Raw genomic sequence first — 17,002 nt, 5'->3', positions numbered from 1 at the left:
TGGCTGCTGGCCCACCGAGCCATGTGCCAGTGGCCAGGCTCTAAGCTGTGACTCTGGTCGTGCTTCCGCCCAGCTTCCTGGGCCTCTCTGAAGGGACTCTTCAGCGCTCTAGACAGCAGCATTACTGCTACTATGGTGACTGTTAATTGTAAGTTTCACTTCATGGGGCTGAAATGCTGTCTTCTGGGGAAGCCTACTTAACAGGATTCTACTGTAATAAATAAGGAGCAGTTTACTGAACACCACTTATTTGATGAAATCAGTGAAGACCTAAGAATGAAGAGGCAGGAAAAGGCCACTTTGCCTCAAAACCTCAACTCCCCGCTTGTCACTTATCCTTTAATCCTCCCTCCCCGTAAACGTATCTAGCTGTGTCTGTTTTATGTATACTTTTTCAGCAATATTATTTGACCACGAATTCCCCTTCTCCTGCTGTTGGAGCAAGAGCTTTCGGTATGGATTCTTCTCAGCATTTTAAATGGTTCTTGGGTTTTGAATTTCTTGAACAAGTTATTCTTCCTCCATCAACTGATATCAGTTAACCTCTTTGTTCACTAATGTCTCGATGAGCAGTATTATTACCAACTGGCTCACCTTGGTAGCCTTGTTATGCCGTGGTACCTGCAGCCAGTACTGCCTCTGGCTATTATCAGATCTCATAAACTAAACAAAATCAAGCCAAGACAGTACTTGGCTGCCAGTCTTTTATCCAGGGGATTGCAGGAAGTTGTAGACAGTAAGTATTTCTCCTTAACCGTGTGTCCCAGCATGGTGCTAGAAGGCACTATAAGTGACTCTGCGGAGCTATTTGCGCCATCAGATGTTAATACTGAGGGATGTATTCCTTGTTCAAAAAATCCTGACCGATCTTTTGCAAATTTAATGGCGTTAGCCCTGGTGTTCTAGCCAGATTTCAGTCTGAATAACTGCTTTTTGCTTGCCCTGTGTAAACTCAGTGGTGGAGAGAGTTTTCTCACACAATTCGCACTGAAGTGTTGTGCAGAGTTTTGCGCTATGAAACATATTACTCATCTCTAGGCTCAAACCCAGGTGAAGTGATTCCTGTATGTAACTTATAAAACACATTACATTTTCTTCAACAGGAGGCCCTACACACCTGCAGTTATCATGGATTTAAACAGGACACTGCTGCATACTGAGACTTGTCTCCTCCAAGTCAACTCTCTCAAATGTTGTGCTGTTTTTTAATACCGGCTTCTGCAGACTGAGTAATTTGTATGGGAACAGGAGAGTCACAATATTAATGGCACTAGACCAGTGGTTTCCAGCCTCTTTTTTTTTATTTGCAAACCCCTAATATTTTTGAATGGAGGTGCGGACCCCTTTGAAATCTTAGACCTAGTCTGCGGACCCCAAGCGGTTTGCGGACCACAGGTTGAAACGCAAGGCGGCCTGGAACATGTTCATGCTCCTAGTCTGCAAGGAAAGGCAGGGTTATCAGTAGGGAGTGGCTGAATCCACTTACTCTTGGGTTGTGAATCTGTGTAATCAGCATATCAAACAATTTGTATAATGTAGTGGGGCATTCTTTCCTACAGAGATCACTCACCACCAGGTTTACAAGCCAGGGCCGAGGTCCTAGGAATGCTTCGTAGTTGAAAAAAAAAAAATCTTGACGTCCGTGTGCCGCATCAAAACAGTGGTTAGTTTTACAAGCAGGGCCGGATTAAGACCTTTAGAGGCCCTAAACACTGAAAAGATTATGGTGCCCCCCCCCCCCGCATATGTAATTCAAAATAAAAACAATACTATACCGTAAAATAAAATTTTATTTTTCAAAATGACACAAAACTTACGTGTATGCTGAAATTAAAATAGCTTCTTTCTAGATTTTCTGATTGCAAAATTCTGGATAAGTTCATTGAAGCTGACTCGACGAAGCATGTCCGCTTCCGTACACTATAGAAAAAGTGAATCAAGTCTGTCCTTGACACATTGTTGTTCTCTAAGGGTTTTTTATTCTTTTCAGCTGAGAAAAAGAGCGTTCTGCGGAGCGGTTAGTAATCATCAATGTTAGAAAAATACGTAGTGCGATCTCTACATTTGGAAATACACGTTGTATTCCATCTTTCCGTATTGTGTCATGAAGATCAATGTGACTGAATTTCATTTTTCCTGTTTCATTAAACTTTGTGCACATATAACCGTGGAACTGCCATACTTCTCCACAGAGATTCATGTTCAAGTCAACAGGGTATGACTCAACTAGCTTTTGGGAGCCTTGTGAATATTGTTCATCAGATAAGTCCATATAGTTTAGAAAAGAAAATCTACTTGATACTTCTTTGTACACTTCACCTCTCCTCTTCATATGAGCTTCAAGTGTATCAATTATAGCGTAGTAAGTAGATAAGCAAAATTTGTCTCTAGGATTCAATGCTGTTTCTGTTGCACTGCTATCATTTGCTTGTTTTTTCCTGATTTGCTTGCAGGACTGGGCTTCTTTGTAGTTAGTATTAGGCAAGATATCTTTTGATATGTCTTCAAATCTTTCGAAATCATTCCTCAAAGTGTGTAAGTGGTCTGCTAATGATTGACCGAGGTCTGCTTATGTTTTCAAATCCAATTCTTTTTCTTGGAGAGCTTGACTTGTGTGGTCAAAGTGTTGTAAAATTTCATTCCATATGGTCAACATGAATACAAACTCTAGTTCTTGCATCTTGTTTGCAATGTTTTCTGCCACTCATATAGTTTCTCCCTTTTGTGATTGGTCTTCAGCTATACTTTCTAATGCATCCACAATCTTTGAGTAGGACTCCAGAATTGCACTTGTTGCCACTGCGTGTGCCTCCCAACAAGTATTAGAAAGAGATTTCAACACACGATCATGGCCCAAACATGTTTGAAGAACTGCCCATTGGTTTGTTGAGGCAGAGAAAAATGTATAAAGTAATTGGACTGTTGAGAAAAAACTTACTGCCACCGGACAACAATCACCAGCACTGCGGCCAACAAGATTGAGAGAGTGTGCAGCACGTGGTGTGAATATGGCACATTTGTTCTGTTCTAAAAGCTTTTTCTGCACTCCTTGATAACGCCCTGATATGGTGGCAGCATTGTCGTAAGATTGACCTCTGCACTTTGAGAAATCTATTTTGCAAGCGTGGCACAGATAATGCAGTACTTGATTTGCCATTTCGTCACCCGTGTGGCTTTTCAAATTGAGGAACGTTATAAATCGTTCAACTGGTTTTCATCTGTGGGAATCACGTATCTTAGTACAATACTCAGCTGATCAATATGTGAAAGATCAGGTGTAGAGTCGTCAGATAAACTGAAGTATGCAGCAGTACTTATTTCATCCACAATAGCTGAACGAACTTTGTCACGCATTAGACCAATGAGTTCATCACGTATTGTCTTGGATAAGTATGATGGGTTACCTTTGCCAGCATTCCCATATTTTGAGATATGGCCTGCTAAAAATGGATCAAACTGAGCCACAAGCTCCAACAATCCCAAGAAATTTCCATTCTGCAATGATCCAAATGTGTCATTTGATCCCCAGAAAGGCAGACCACGTTCAGCTAATGTTTGAATAACAGGTATAACACGCTCTCCTTTAATTTGTTCTTCCAATTTTTGTGTCAATCCAAAGCCCTGTCTTCGATTTAAATATGTCAACATTGAATCTCTGTGACTAGTGCTATTTTCATGTTGTTCAATTAAAACCGTATTCCGCCAGTCACTAAATCCATCTGCAGCAAACCGGGATGTTGACGGTTTATATGCAAAAAGTTTGCAAACAAAACAGTACACAGACCCTGTTGATGGTGAATACAGTAGCCATTCTCGAGTGTATTTCTCACCATTCGCTTTCATGCCGAAAAATATTTTTTGTGGACAATATCTTGTTTGTTTGCCATTGGTAAAAGTCCAACGTGATTTCTCAAATGGCCCAGTGTGGTGTTGACAGTCATTTGGTCCACAATCTATCCAGTAAGCTACATCATCGGTAGTGAAATCAACCCACATACCAGGATCTTTTCTCCTATTATTTACAGCATGAGCAGGTTCAGTCTCTGACACATCCACACCTTCTAGAACAAAGTCTGTTTTACCACCAGGAGTAGGATGATCAGTTACAGTCTCTGACACATCCACATGTTCTGGAATGGTGTTTGTTTCACCAATAGAAGAAGGGTCAGTCTCTGAAACACCAACAGGTTTTGGAACGATGTCTGTGCTACTGTGAGAAGATGTTGCTTCTGATGGATTTGCTTTGAAAAATGATGTCAGTTTTGGACGATTTTGGAAAATTTCACTAGTTTTTTGTTTCTTCCACCAGTTTACATTTCTGTGCTCCACTCAGTTGGTTACGTTTCACCCTGCCCCTTATCTCAGTTATCTGAACTTAAAAAAACAAAAAACAAATTACACAATGTACACTGTGTGTGTGTGTGTGTGTGTGTGTGTATAAAAATATATATATGAAAGAAAAAAACTAATCAAGTACGTATAACTCAGAAGAATATATCAATAATAAAACATAAATTTATTGCAATACATGACAGGATCTGATTTCCTCTCATTATTTCGATCTACGTTAGTAGGACGCCCCCCTGGTTTAGGTGGGGATAAGTAATAAAAAAGAGAACAGAAAAATGGGGGAAGAGTGTGTAGTGGAGTGTAAAGAAGTCTAACAAAGTTCTGATTTTTCCCATGATGACTACTTCAATGCTTTTTTTGAAATATCAAATATCAAATTTTTTCCAAAAAAAAATCGCATTTTTTTTGGTGCCCGCTGCTTTGCTGGTGTCCTAAGCACTTGCTTAGTCTGCCTGTTGGGTAGTCCAGCCCTGTTTACAAGTGATAGCTGCCCCATATAAAACAACACCCCACAGCTCAGGATGCCCTCACCAGGCCTGGTAGTTCTTTTCTGATACATTGCCATTGTCTTGAGGAAAGCACTTAAAACAGAGCATCCAGGAACTAAGCCACACTGCAGCCTTCCTTTGCTTCCACGTTGCTGAAGCCCACCAATGCAGAAGTGAAAGGTTCATTTTCATTGTCTTGATGCTTTAGTGCAGCACCTCTGTGCTTCTGCCAGCCCAGGCACCTGCCACCAAGACAGTGGCCAAGCGTCTGTGTGGCTTGTGTGTGTTAACTCCTCAAAGGGCTTGGAAATATGAACAGCCTGCCAGATCCCTCTGTGGCTACACCTTTCAGCTCCTCCCAGCGGACAAAGAGCTGAGACCGTGAGCTTCAGCACACAGTATGTGTCGCTCCCCCTTTATTGCTACATCCCGTGACAGCTGCTGGACAGGGAGGACCATTCCTGCTTGTGGCTGGCACAGCCTGGAAATACCATAGCAGAGGCTGAACAGTTAAAAAAACAAAAGCCAACTGGCTTCTAACAGCGCAGCATTAATACAAAGTTGCAGGGGATGGGCAAAGCCTTACCCGCTGTACACACCATAGGCACTGACAGCTTTCACCCTGTTGCAGGCAGCATCTCCGGAATCACATGAGGATGCCTTTGGCTGCGTTCCCAGGATTGAGGATGCCCAGGGAAATCATCTGAGATGGCAGGAACTTGGAAATCTCCCACTGCAGGAGACAGGTTTGTCCCATAGGGAAGCACTGTGCTATTAATGATAACATCCAGCTCCCATAGGGCATTTTTCATCCGTAGACCTCAAAGCACTTGGAAAGGGATAAATATTGTCCCCATTTTACAAGTAAGAAAACTGAGGCACAAAGAGGTCTAAGTCATTACGGGGTTCAGGTGCCTTTACGGATTCAAAATTGCACTAAACAGGCCTGGATCAGTTAGAATATGTGGCAGGTGGCAAATGACTCTGAAACTCCTACATTATCAGGGAGCCTGCAAAGATTCTCAGGCCTGCTGGTACAGATCCAAAACCTCAGTCAATGATTTGGCACATCCCCAAGTTACAGCACCACACTTCTGTGTGATGGATTGCTTGGTGTTGTGGGGAGGGGACCTAAAATATATTTTAATGTATGGTCCAGCCCTGCAAAAGGGGTCGACTAGCATGGTTTCTTTTGCCCAGGCAGGGCCCCATTGACTTCAGTAAGGCTTCATACAGGTTTGGCTCCCTATGAGTGAATTCCATTGAAGGGTCAGGGGCATAGTTTGTATCAGCATACGCTCCCCAAGTTAATATCAAGCTAGTAGCTTCCCTAGCACCAGTGTAACTATTTAGGGTCACAGTTTCAGAAATATTCATTCAGTTTTTGGATGCTTCTCTGTTTGGGTGCCCAAATGGGAGGCATCTGAAAGAGGTCCAATTTTCAGAGGTGCCAAGCATCTAATCGACAAATCCAGCTCATGTCCACAGGAGCTGCAGGTGCTCAGCCCCACAAGCAGACAAGCCCTGGCTCTTGAGTAGGGGGCACCCAAAATGAGTGTGCACTTCTGGACCAGGACTCCAAGGTGCTAGGTGCTGTACACTCAAGTGAGGGCAAGTCTACTCTGCAATAAAACACACGCAACTGGCCCGGGTCCTGGGCTCATGAGGCTTTAAAATGGCAGCACAGATGTCTGAGCTTGGGCTGGAGGGTCCCAGAGCCTGGGATCCAGCCTGAACCTGGATGTCTGCATTGCAGTTTCATAGCCCCCGAGTCAGATGAGGTGTGCCAGCTGTGGGGGTGTTGTTGCCGTGTAGACAGACCCTTTGAGTTGTGTGTGTGCGGGGAATGGGCATCAGGTTGGGGCAAAACTCAATTATAGCTCAAGCTGATGTGGCAGTGAAGACAAACCCTCAGGAACTTTCCAAAGTTACACACCCCTTCCAGGAGCAGCTGAATAACATCTACCTTATTAAATTAGAGCCCACAAAATACTGATTCCTCTTACTACTGATATGTATTGCTGGGATTAGGCCAGGATTTTTTGGGGGGAGGAGGAGGAGGAGCAGGATGGTCCCGTGGTTGGGGTGCCAGCTTTGCCACAGACTTCCTGTGGGACCTTGGGCAACTCACTTAGGCCCAGCTCCTCAAAGGTATTTAAAATCCTAATGCCCACTGAAGCCAGTGGGAGCCTGGAGCTTAGCCTACACTGTGGCTGGGAGATATGATTCCCAGGCTGGGGAGACCGGCTCGAGCCAGCGTGCTAATGCAGCAGCCTGGGTGACCTGGGCTAGCTGCCTGAGTCCAAACCTACCTGTCTGCTGGATCTGAGCTCAGGCAGTGGACCTGCACTGTCACCAGTGCTGCAGCATTTTTAGCATGCTGGCTTCAGTCTGTCTACCGGTGCTGGGAATCACACCTCCCAGCTGCAATTTAGCTGTGCCCACCGTGCCTCAGTTTCCCACCTCTGAAACGACGGTAACAGCACTTCCCTACCTTGCATTGGTGGTGTGGGAATAAATACATGAAAGACTGAGGCATTCAGACACTATGGTGACGGCAGCCATATAAGTATCTCGAATAGATTGTCTGACTGCAAGATCTCAGGGCAGTCTAAATCAATAACACCAAAGGAAGCAACATCATCTTGCTGTCAAGCTGAACCCTGGCTCTCTCTTTGCAAAGAAGTCAACCTTTCTGTTGTATCCTGTTCCTGTAATAAGGGTCATAGATCTCACCAGGAATATACCACTACTCTGGAATGCCATAGAAGAAAATCTCCTAATCCAGTTAACCTGCAAGCCTCTTGACTCATCCCTTCACCACCTGATTCAGACCCAATCAGCACCACCTGTCAGGATCAGGATCCTTTTTAACCCGGTGAAAGAGCGTTCAAGAGAAGGATCCATACAGGACTGAAGTGCTCAGAGTTTAACAGGACACTGCTTTCCACCATTCTCTAAATCTCCCAGCTGAGTACAGTGGGACTCTGTCTAACCCCCACTGCGATTCTTCCTACCAGAGGACAAAGTGGCCAGAGCACTCTACGGAGAACAGTGTAAGAAGAGCTCTCAAAACTGAACGTGCAGCCTTTGCCACAGGCCCTGCTGCTGCCTGGGGTTATGCGCAGGGTAAGTAAATTGTGTAGCTGACAGAGGTGGGAGCTACCATCGGGGCCCTCCCACACAGCTCTAACCTGCAGCCAGCTGTGAAATGCTCCTCCCAGTTAGCATGTCAGATGGTGTTCAACCTTACCCCCCCTGCAGACAATGTGTTACTGGAGAGCTGTCCTCGCTTGCTCCCACCCCACAATAGTATAACATCCCTGTGGAAACATGGTGGGGAAGTATTCCATGCATTTGGAGCTGACTTAAAGGCACTTGATTCGGTTAATCATCCTGCCTGCTTTGCTCCTGCTTGTCTTTCTTCCTCCCATCTGTCCTCTTCCTCTCTCCCTCTGCTCCCTGGCACTTGCTTCTCTGCCACCTGCTCCCCTTCTCATCCTCCGCACTTGCTAATGCTTCCCTGATGCCTAGTCCTCCTCTTCCCCAGCATATGCTTCTCTGTCACTTAACTTCCTTACTCCCCCTCTGCATATGCTGCCTGGCCCTTCTCTTTCTCCTCCAAACATCCCTCTCATTGGTAGCTCAGGGCTTCAAGGGCAAACCCTGTTTCTACTCCCCCCCCCCACCCGCTGGAGCAGCAGCGTCTAGTGAAGGCATCTAGGCTGTCTTGTTCTGTTTTTTTGCAGTTGCTTTTCTGGGCATGCAGGCTCATCTTTGCAATAAATCAGGTCACCAGTAACTCCACCGACGACCGGCAAGTGCATGGAGTTGTCTCCTCCTGATCATGGTGTGGGAACCACTGTCCTACGACTAGGTCTGGCGTTAAGTCGTCGTCATTTTCAATGAGAGTGAAAATTAATCTCTTGAAATGACTTGAACGTGGAGGCCGAGGCTACAGACTTTGTACTGGTGTAACTATTCCAGTTAGGGGTGTGATTGTTTTACTGAAATAGTGATGCTCGTACAATCCCTGATGTGGACACAGTTATACCAGTATGAATGTGCCATATACTGGGATAGCTTTTACCCTGAAATGTATCAGGATCGGTTACTCCAGCGTAAGTACCTTTCTGCCGGTAGAGGTGTGTCCACATGAGGATGGTTGTGCCAGTCAAGGGTGTGATTGTTTTACTGAACTAGTGATGCTCGTACAGTCCCGATAGGATTCATTCCTCTGCAAGAAACCAGCAGCCTGATGAAAACAAAGAGTGGCCCTTGTACCTGCTGCCTCCCATAAATGGGCTAGTAAAAGAGCACCTGGCTTGTCATTTACATGGTCTAGGTGTACCAGTTACCGATCACTGAGAGAGAATCATAGAATCATAGAATATCAGGATTGGAAGGGACCCCAGAAGGTCATCTAGTCCAACCCCCTGCTCGAAGCAGGACCAATTCCCAGAGTTTTAAAAGGGTTATTGCAAATCCTCCCTGGAACTCCGTCCAGCTAATCAGCCAGGTTGTTTTTGTGGAATACCTACCTGACAGCAAAAAACATCATGTGAGATCTTAAATAACAGCCCCGTGGTTAGCGGGCCTCTCAGAGAGGTGGGAGACCCCTGTTCAAACTCCTTCCCATCAGCCAGAGGAGGACTTACAGGGGGAGAAGAGTGTCTCCTGCTTCCTGCATAAGTGCTATAACCACTAGTCCCAAATTTACACAGGAGGGCTGCTTAGGGTTGCCAGGCATCCAGTTTTCAACTGACCTGGCAGCTCTGGTCAGCACAGTTGACCGGGCTAGTAAAAGTCCAGTTGGCTGCAGCAGCCAGCTCCATGCGACGGTTGGAAGTGGCCAGCATGTCCCTCCAGTTCCTAGGCACAAAGGTGGTCGGGGGGATCCGCGTACTCAGGTCCGTCCCTAAGTATTTTGGTGCCCTACGCAGTCAGAAGTGAAGTGACCCGGCCCCAGGTTCTGCTCCCCTGGCTCCCAGGCTTGGGGGATAGCGAGGAACCTACCCCCAGCACTCGCTGGTGGCATGGCTGGGAGCCAGAGGAGTGGAGCAGGCTGGGGCCAGGTCGCTCTACTTACCGGTGAGTGCAGGCCCGACCGCTTCTGGAGTCCTCGGGAGCAGGGGTGGGGTTGGAGCAAGGGGGGGAGCTTTGGGAGCGGGGGGGTGGAGCAGGGGTGAGGGTCCTGGGGAAGAGGTGGAGCAGCATGCAGCTGCTTAGGGCACCAAGCACCTGCTTAGGGCACCAAATTTGATGCCCCAAATTTCCTCGTGCCCTACGCAGCTGCATACTTTGCGTATGGGTAAGGACGGCCCTGCGCGTACTGCCCCTGCCCATGGCACAGGTGCCGCCCAGAGTGCTGGCCCCGCAGCTCCCATTGGCTGGGAACTGTGGCCAGTGGGAGCTGCGGGGGTGGCGCCTATGGACAGGGGCAGCACACAGAACCCCCTGGCTGCCCCTGTGCCTAGGAGCTGGAGAGACATGTGCACCGCTTCCAGGAGGTGCCTGAGGTAAGTGCTGCCTGGAGCCCACACCCCCTCCCACAATCCAAACTCCTGCCCCAGCCCTGAGTCCCCTCCCACACCCAAACTCCCTTCCAGATCCCGCACCCCCTCCCACACTCCGAATCCCTTTGCCCCAGCCTGGAGGCCCCTCCTGCACCCCAAACATCTCATCGCCAGCCCCACCCCAGAGCCTGCACCCCCAGCCAGAGCCCTCAACACCCCCAAATCCCTGCTCCAGCCTGGAGCCCCCCTCCCACACTCTGAACCCTTTAGCCCCGCCCCCAAGCCCAGAGCCCACTCCTGCACCCCAAACCCCTCATTCCTGTCCACACCCCAGATTCCACACCCCCAGCCGGAGCCCTCACCCCCTCCTTCACCACAACCCTCTGTCCCCACCTGGTGAAAATGAGTAAGGGTGGAGGACAGCGAGTGACGGAGGGAGGGGGAAGCAGTGGGGCAGGGGCTCGGGGAAGGGGCAGGGCCAAGCCAGGGTGTTCAGTTTTCTGCAATCAGAAAGTTGGCAACCCTAGGGCTGCTCTCTCCTCCTCCCCCTGCCCAGCCATTTTGTATGGAGTTAGGGGGCGTCTGAGCATGCCCACTGGATTGGGTCCTGCATGCAATTTAGGCAGAGGAATGCCTGTCTTCCCCCTGGCGCACAGATTGCTCTGGGACTTAGGTGGGAGATAGCTGTCCAGATGCCGAGAGGAAGGCAGCACTGCACACGCTCAGAGGCGGAAACTGGCACCTAGGGAAACTTACCGCAAAAACTTTGGCTTGAGTGAATTTAAGCACCTGCGGGGTTTGGCAGCAGCCGAGCAGGGGTTTTACTGATTGCAGTGGCTCCTAATAAGGATTTAGGCATATACATCTGTGGGTAAAGTGCCTAAGTACCTTTGTGGACCTGGGCCTAAATCCGTTAGCTGTATGTAGCTAATGGAGGGCACCAAAGATCCACACTGTCCTTGCTTGGTTATGCACGTACTCACACGCTGCCCTGAGCTGTGTGCTCTTCTCTTTCCATATATGATAATTATGCTTCTGAATAATTTTCATCATGCATGTGCCAACCAGGATATCTTGGACCAGGGACCTACTGTGTCTGGCTTTTGAGCCGAGCAGGATGAAAACTTTGAAATGCTCTAAATTTCAATGAGAATCTTTTATGGAAAGGGGGAAAAATTCTCACATTTCATTTTTTTTAATATCTGTTTAATTTTAGGACAAGTGGCAAGTTCAACCATTGCTGCTGGGGCATTGCCCCACCACGGCCCTGGCAGGACCCTGGTGTCACCACGTGCAGCATTGGGGTACCAGAGAAATCGGTACCCTAACAAATGAGTTCCTATCATATTGGCTTTTAAAAAGCATCGTTGACTGTTCCTTGGAAAAATCTATTTTTGACAAATGTCGGTTACTTTTTCAGACTGCGTGGTCTTTGGCTGAAAACTCCTCTCTCTTGTGGTTGTGGATATCATGAATAAATGTGATATGAATAAATATGTGATATGAATAAATATCATGGAGAACCACTGGTCTAATGGGCTGCACGTGGGACTGTGAGTCAGGATGCCGGCATTCTAATCCAGTGATTTAGCTGGCCTTGAGCAAGTCATCCAGTTTCTCAGACTAAACCATATTCCCTCTCCCACAGGGTGTTTGTGTGCACTAATTAATGATTAGATATTTATTAAGTGCCAACTCTTGTTGTTTCACTAGAGCTGAAATAAGACTCCTGGGACTAGAGCTGTTAAATCTAGATGGGCGGTGGAACTGATATTCTCCCCCTGGTATTGATGATGCCAGCATCACAGAGGAAATTGTCAGGCAAGGAATACAATCATTTTAGAGCAACATTTTTAAAGCAGGCGCAACTCGCTGCCCAATTTCACATGTGCAAACAGAACGATTTGTACATTTAACTTCTTGGTTTGTTCATACAGGCAGGCAGGCAGTTAGACGTGAGGATCTGGGCCCACAAATTGGAGAAATTGTTTTGAAAGACAGGGCAGTTAGATTACTATCTCTTTAAATATTTGTCTTGGGTCTGGTCTTGGAACTGCTAGTGGTTATGTCTGTAAGTCTTAAGAGAGAGAACGTATGGAAAATATTTTTAAATTGGATAAGACATTTGTATTATTTTTGCACACAGACAGGCACTCCCTATGGGGAAATATGTTTAGAGAAGCAATATAGCAGTAACATCACTTTCCTGGGATGGTGTAGCACTGTGAAAGTTTTAACTTGTATATTGTATCGAAAAGGTTGCTGACTCTTCCCAACATTCTGCTCCTCAGGCAGACACACATAGTTAACAGGACCTAAATTGTGCTGAATTGTCAGTACGGACCCTTTGGGTTATATTCACCCCACATGGTGGAAATATTGCACTGTAGCCTATAACATGGCTGACCCAAGTTACAGGAGAACCTCAGAGCTATGAACACCTCGGGAATGGAGGTTGTTCGGAACTCTGAAATGTTTGTAACTGAACAAAATGTTATGGTTGTTCTTCAAAAGTTTATAACTGAACATTGACTTAATACAGCTTTACAACTTTACAGTGCAAAAGACAAATGCTGCTTTTAACCATCTGAAACAAACAGAGAAGCAATTTCCTTCCCTTGTCAAATCTTTTTTTAAACTTTTCATTTATTTTGTAGTCATTTGCATTTCACACAGGACTGTGATGTATTTGCTTTTTTTGGTCTCTGCTGCCTGATCACATACTTCAGGTTCAAAATGATTGTGTGTGTTTGGCTGGTCGGTACGTAACTCTGAGGTTTTATTGCACTCAATGGAATAACTTTCTAAGTAAAGCTGGCTGAAAAACAATGTGATGAAATCATTCACAATTTTGAAGCTGCTTTTTTTTTTTCCAGGGTTGAAAGATGTTTTAGTATTTCCTTTTTTCCCCCCAATATTTTTCACTTATCAATTTTGGGGTTTTAGTTTTTATTTCCCCACTTTCCCGCTCCCAGACAACCAAAAAATGAAGGGTGTGCTTAAATTCTGTCCTTTTAAAAGGAAGCTGTCTTGACTCGGGGACTACAGCTCTGCAGTGTTGGTGCCAACGTTACAATGAACCATCCTTTACTCTGAACTGGATGGCATTACTTGGGCAGGAGGGTGCCACTAAGTGTCATGGTGGCAGAATTGGGCCCTAAGACAGCAAGACAATCTGTAAAGTAACTTTGCGGAAATCTTCACTAAAACACCCCATTCATGCACTGAAACCGTGGCCCCATTGAAGTCAATAGGAGTTTTGTCGTTGACTTCAATGGGTCAGGATTTTGCCCACAGTATTTTGACAAAGAATACAGGAGTTGTTTTGTTTATTATTAACAATAGCTCGCACACAGCTATTGTTTGCTCAAATTGGATTTAATTTTCGTTTGCTGCAGGGAAACCTATTTTCTTGGCTCCAGTATTTCTCGTGTAATTAATTACTGTCCATTTACTGGGATGGGGGAAATCCTATTGCCTCAGCAGGATTCCTGGAGGAATTACTACATCTGCTCACTCAAGTTGTTTGTATTTAGAGCTGTGGCCCCAGCTGATACTAATGTTCTACACTGCTGAGCTATTGAGTAGATTCTGTCACTAACATCTAGTCTATTGCAATGTTGTTTGCCTTTCTTATTAGAGTTCAGGGGTGGCTGGAAAAAAATATGTTTTATTTTCCTGTTCTATTCCTTGATGTTTAGGCAAAACACCCCACCTGGGCCAATACTGTGCACGCACAGCTAAATAAAAAAACAGACCTGTTTCTTCTCTCTCCCTTTTTGTTTTGTAAACCTTGCTTGCATTTTTCACTGCAAATCTTCCGTATTAGGCCTTAAATTATTCTCTACTTCTAGAAAGAATAAGGTTGTGTTCTTGAAGGGAAGCTCTTCTGAAATGTAGCTTTCCAAATACCCACGATCAACCTTCAACCACAGATTCAAATGGAGCTATTTTTGTAGTACAGTGCTACTCACTGCGAATATGAGTGGCACAGTAGGTACTCTTATAGCCTGAACCTTTTGACATCCATGAAAACAAGGAATCCTCAGATTTGAAACACTTTTTTTCTCTTTTGTGTCTGTGGCAGAATACACAGTCTGTATTAACTCCCTACACACTACTGTAAGAATCTTTGTACAAAGGTATGCTTTGTAAGGTTTCATTTCAAAACTTATTTGCTGGTCAGTATTCTGGTAAAATGTGTGTGGCAACGCTCTATGTGAAATGATAAGATTCCCCTCTATGATGTTGTTAACATGAAGCACTTGCATGAGAGGAAAGTGATCAGGAACAGCCAGCATGGATTCACCAAGGGAAGGTCATGCCTGACTAATCTAATCGCCTTTTATGATGAGATTACTGGTTCTGTGGATGAAGGGAAAGCAGTGGATGTATTGTTTCTAGACTTTAGCAAAGCTTTTGACACGGTCTCCCACAGTATTCTTGTCAGCAAGTTAAGGAAGTATGGGCTGGATGAATGCACTATAAGGTGGGTAGAAAGCTGGCTAGATTGTCAGGCTCAACGGGTAGTGATCAATGGCTCCATGTCTAGTTGGCAGCCGGTGTCAAGTGGAGTGCCCCAGGGGTCGGTCCTGGGGCCGGTTTTGTTCAATATCTTCATAAATGATCTGGAGGATGGTGTGGATTGCACTCTCAGCAAATTTGCGGATGATACTAAACTGGGAGGAGTGGTGGATACGCTGGAGGGGAGGGATAGGATACAGAAGGACCTAGACAAATTGGAGGATTGGGCCAAAAGAAATCTGATGAGGTTCAATAAGGATAAGTGCAGGGTCCTGCACTTAGGACAAAAGAACCCAATGCACAGCTACAGACTAGGGACCGAATGGCTAGGCAGCAGTTCTGCGGAAAAGGACCTAGGGATGACAGTGGACGAGAAGCTGGATATGAGTCAGCAGTGTGCCCTTGTTGCCAAGAAGGCCAATGGCATTTTGGGATGTATAAGTAGGGGCATAGCGAGCAGATCGAGGGACGTGATCGTTCCCCTCTATTCGACATTGGTGAGGCCTCATCTGGAGTACTGTGTCCAGTTTTGGGCCCCACAGTACAAGAAGGATGTGGATAAATTGGAGAGAGTCCAGCGAAGGGCAACAAAAATGATTAGGGGACTGGAACACATGAGTTATGAGGAGAGGCTGAGGGAGCTGGGATTGTTTAGCCTGCAGAAGAGAAGAATGAGGGGGGATTTGATAGCTGCTTTCAACTACCTGAAAGGGGGTTCCAAAGAGGATGGCTCTAGACTGTTCTCAATGGTAGCAGATGACAGAACGAGGAGTAATGGTCTCAAGTTGCAGTGGGGGAGGTTTAGATTGGATATTAGGAAAAACTTTTTCACTAAGAGGGTGGTGAAACACTGGAATGCGTTACCTAGGGAGGTGGTAGAATCTCCTTCCTTAGAGGTTTTTAAGGTCAGGCTTGACAAAGCCCTGGCTGGGATGATTTAACTGAGAATTGGTCCTGCTTCGAGCAGGGGGTTGGACTAGATGACCTTCTGGGGTCCCTTCCAACCCTGATATTCTATGATTCTATGAACATGTTCCAAACCGCACAGCCCCGCCCAGACAGAACTCAAGTCTGTCCTAAACAAAAGAAGGAATGTGTGCTTGCCTTAATTTGCATTTAAGCAGTAAACAGAGTAATCAAGCAGGGAGGGGAAACAAAGGAAACTCCAACAGGTGGAAGGAAAAACCAGCAGGGAACATTCTTCCACATAGATTCTTAATCACCTGTTTCCAGCTGGAAATGCTCTTCAAAGAGGAACAGGAGTCTATAAAAATCAGGGCAAACATCCTAAGACACCCTCGTCCCCTGTCTGTTTCTGGCATTGCACCTAAGAAGATAAAGGAAAACAGCTGTTGGACTTAGAGGAAGAGATCCTGACCTGAAGTTTGGTCAGTAAACTTGCTGGAAGTAGGTGGTGAGAAATTTTGCTTGAATATATTATAGTTTTGTCAAGGTAGGCACTAGTAAGGATTTTATCTTTATTTTTCTTGCAAACGTTTGAGTGTTATGCCTCACAGCTTGTACTCACCTTCAAAGGGAGACATTTTAAGTAACAAACTTGTTTTATCTAATCCAGTGTGTTTAAATTGAAGTGTCTGGGTAACTCTAGTTAAGATTATAAACTGATATATGATCCCTTTCAAGGAATAATGGATTTAAAATATTTGTACTGTCCAGGAGAGGGCTGGGCAGTAAAGGACATACATTTCCAGGGGGAAAGCCTGGACTGGGGGTGTGTTGGGGTCACCCTGCAGTATAACCCAGGCTGGTGAGAGCCAGGGTGTAATTGTCAGGCTGCAGTTACACACAGACACTTGCATGCTGGAAGGCTGTTTGTGAGTGTCCCAGGTGGGAGCTGCTAGAGCAAGTCATGGTAAGACACCCAAGGTTGCAGGGTAGAGGTGACTCAGTCCCCCCATTGGTCTGAATTGTACCCCGGTATGTCGGTGTCTCCAAAGAATCAGTTTCCAGACTTCTAGTCAACCTTTGAACCTTTGTTTCAGCAGAAAAAAATAAAATAGGGAAACTGCAGCTACAGATAGTCAATCAGTAATATGGAAGACACACATTTGTAGAATATTACACATCTTTATTTCCAGCAGTCTGGATGAGAAGGCAGCACAT

The 17,002-nt window shown here is 45.8% G+C and overlaps 1 long non-coding RNA gene across 1 annotated transcript; it reads left to right on the top strand.

Annotated features, from left to right (window-relative positions):
* Window positions 1-5,475: 5,475 nt before the first annotated feature.
* LOC311524097 lies at window positions 5,476-11,724 on the top strand. The gene is made up of 3 exons (XR_014712480.1): window positions 5,476-5,584; window positions 7,560-7,967; window positions 11,571-11,724. It is a non-coding gene; the product is annotated as an uncharacterized lncRNA (long non-coding RNA).
* The last annotated feature ends 5,278 nt before the right edge of the window (window positions 11,725-17,002 follow it).

This window comes from Lepidochelys olivacea (genome assembly GCF_965140295.1).
Source record: "Lepidochelys olivacea isolate rLepOli2 genome assembly, chromosome: 7".
Taxonomy (NCBI): Eukaryota; Metazoa; Chordata; order Testudines; family Cheloniidae; genus Lepidochelys; species Lepidochelys olivacea.
Note: the sequence above shows the minus strand (reverse complement) of the source record. Positions and strands in the feature narration are given on the sequence as shown.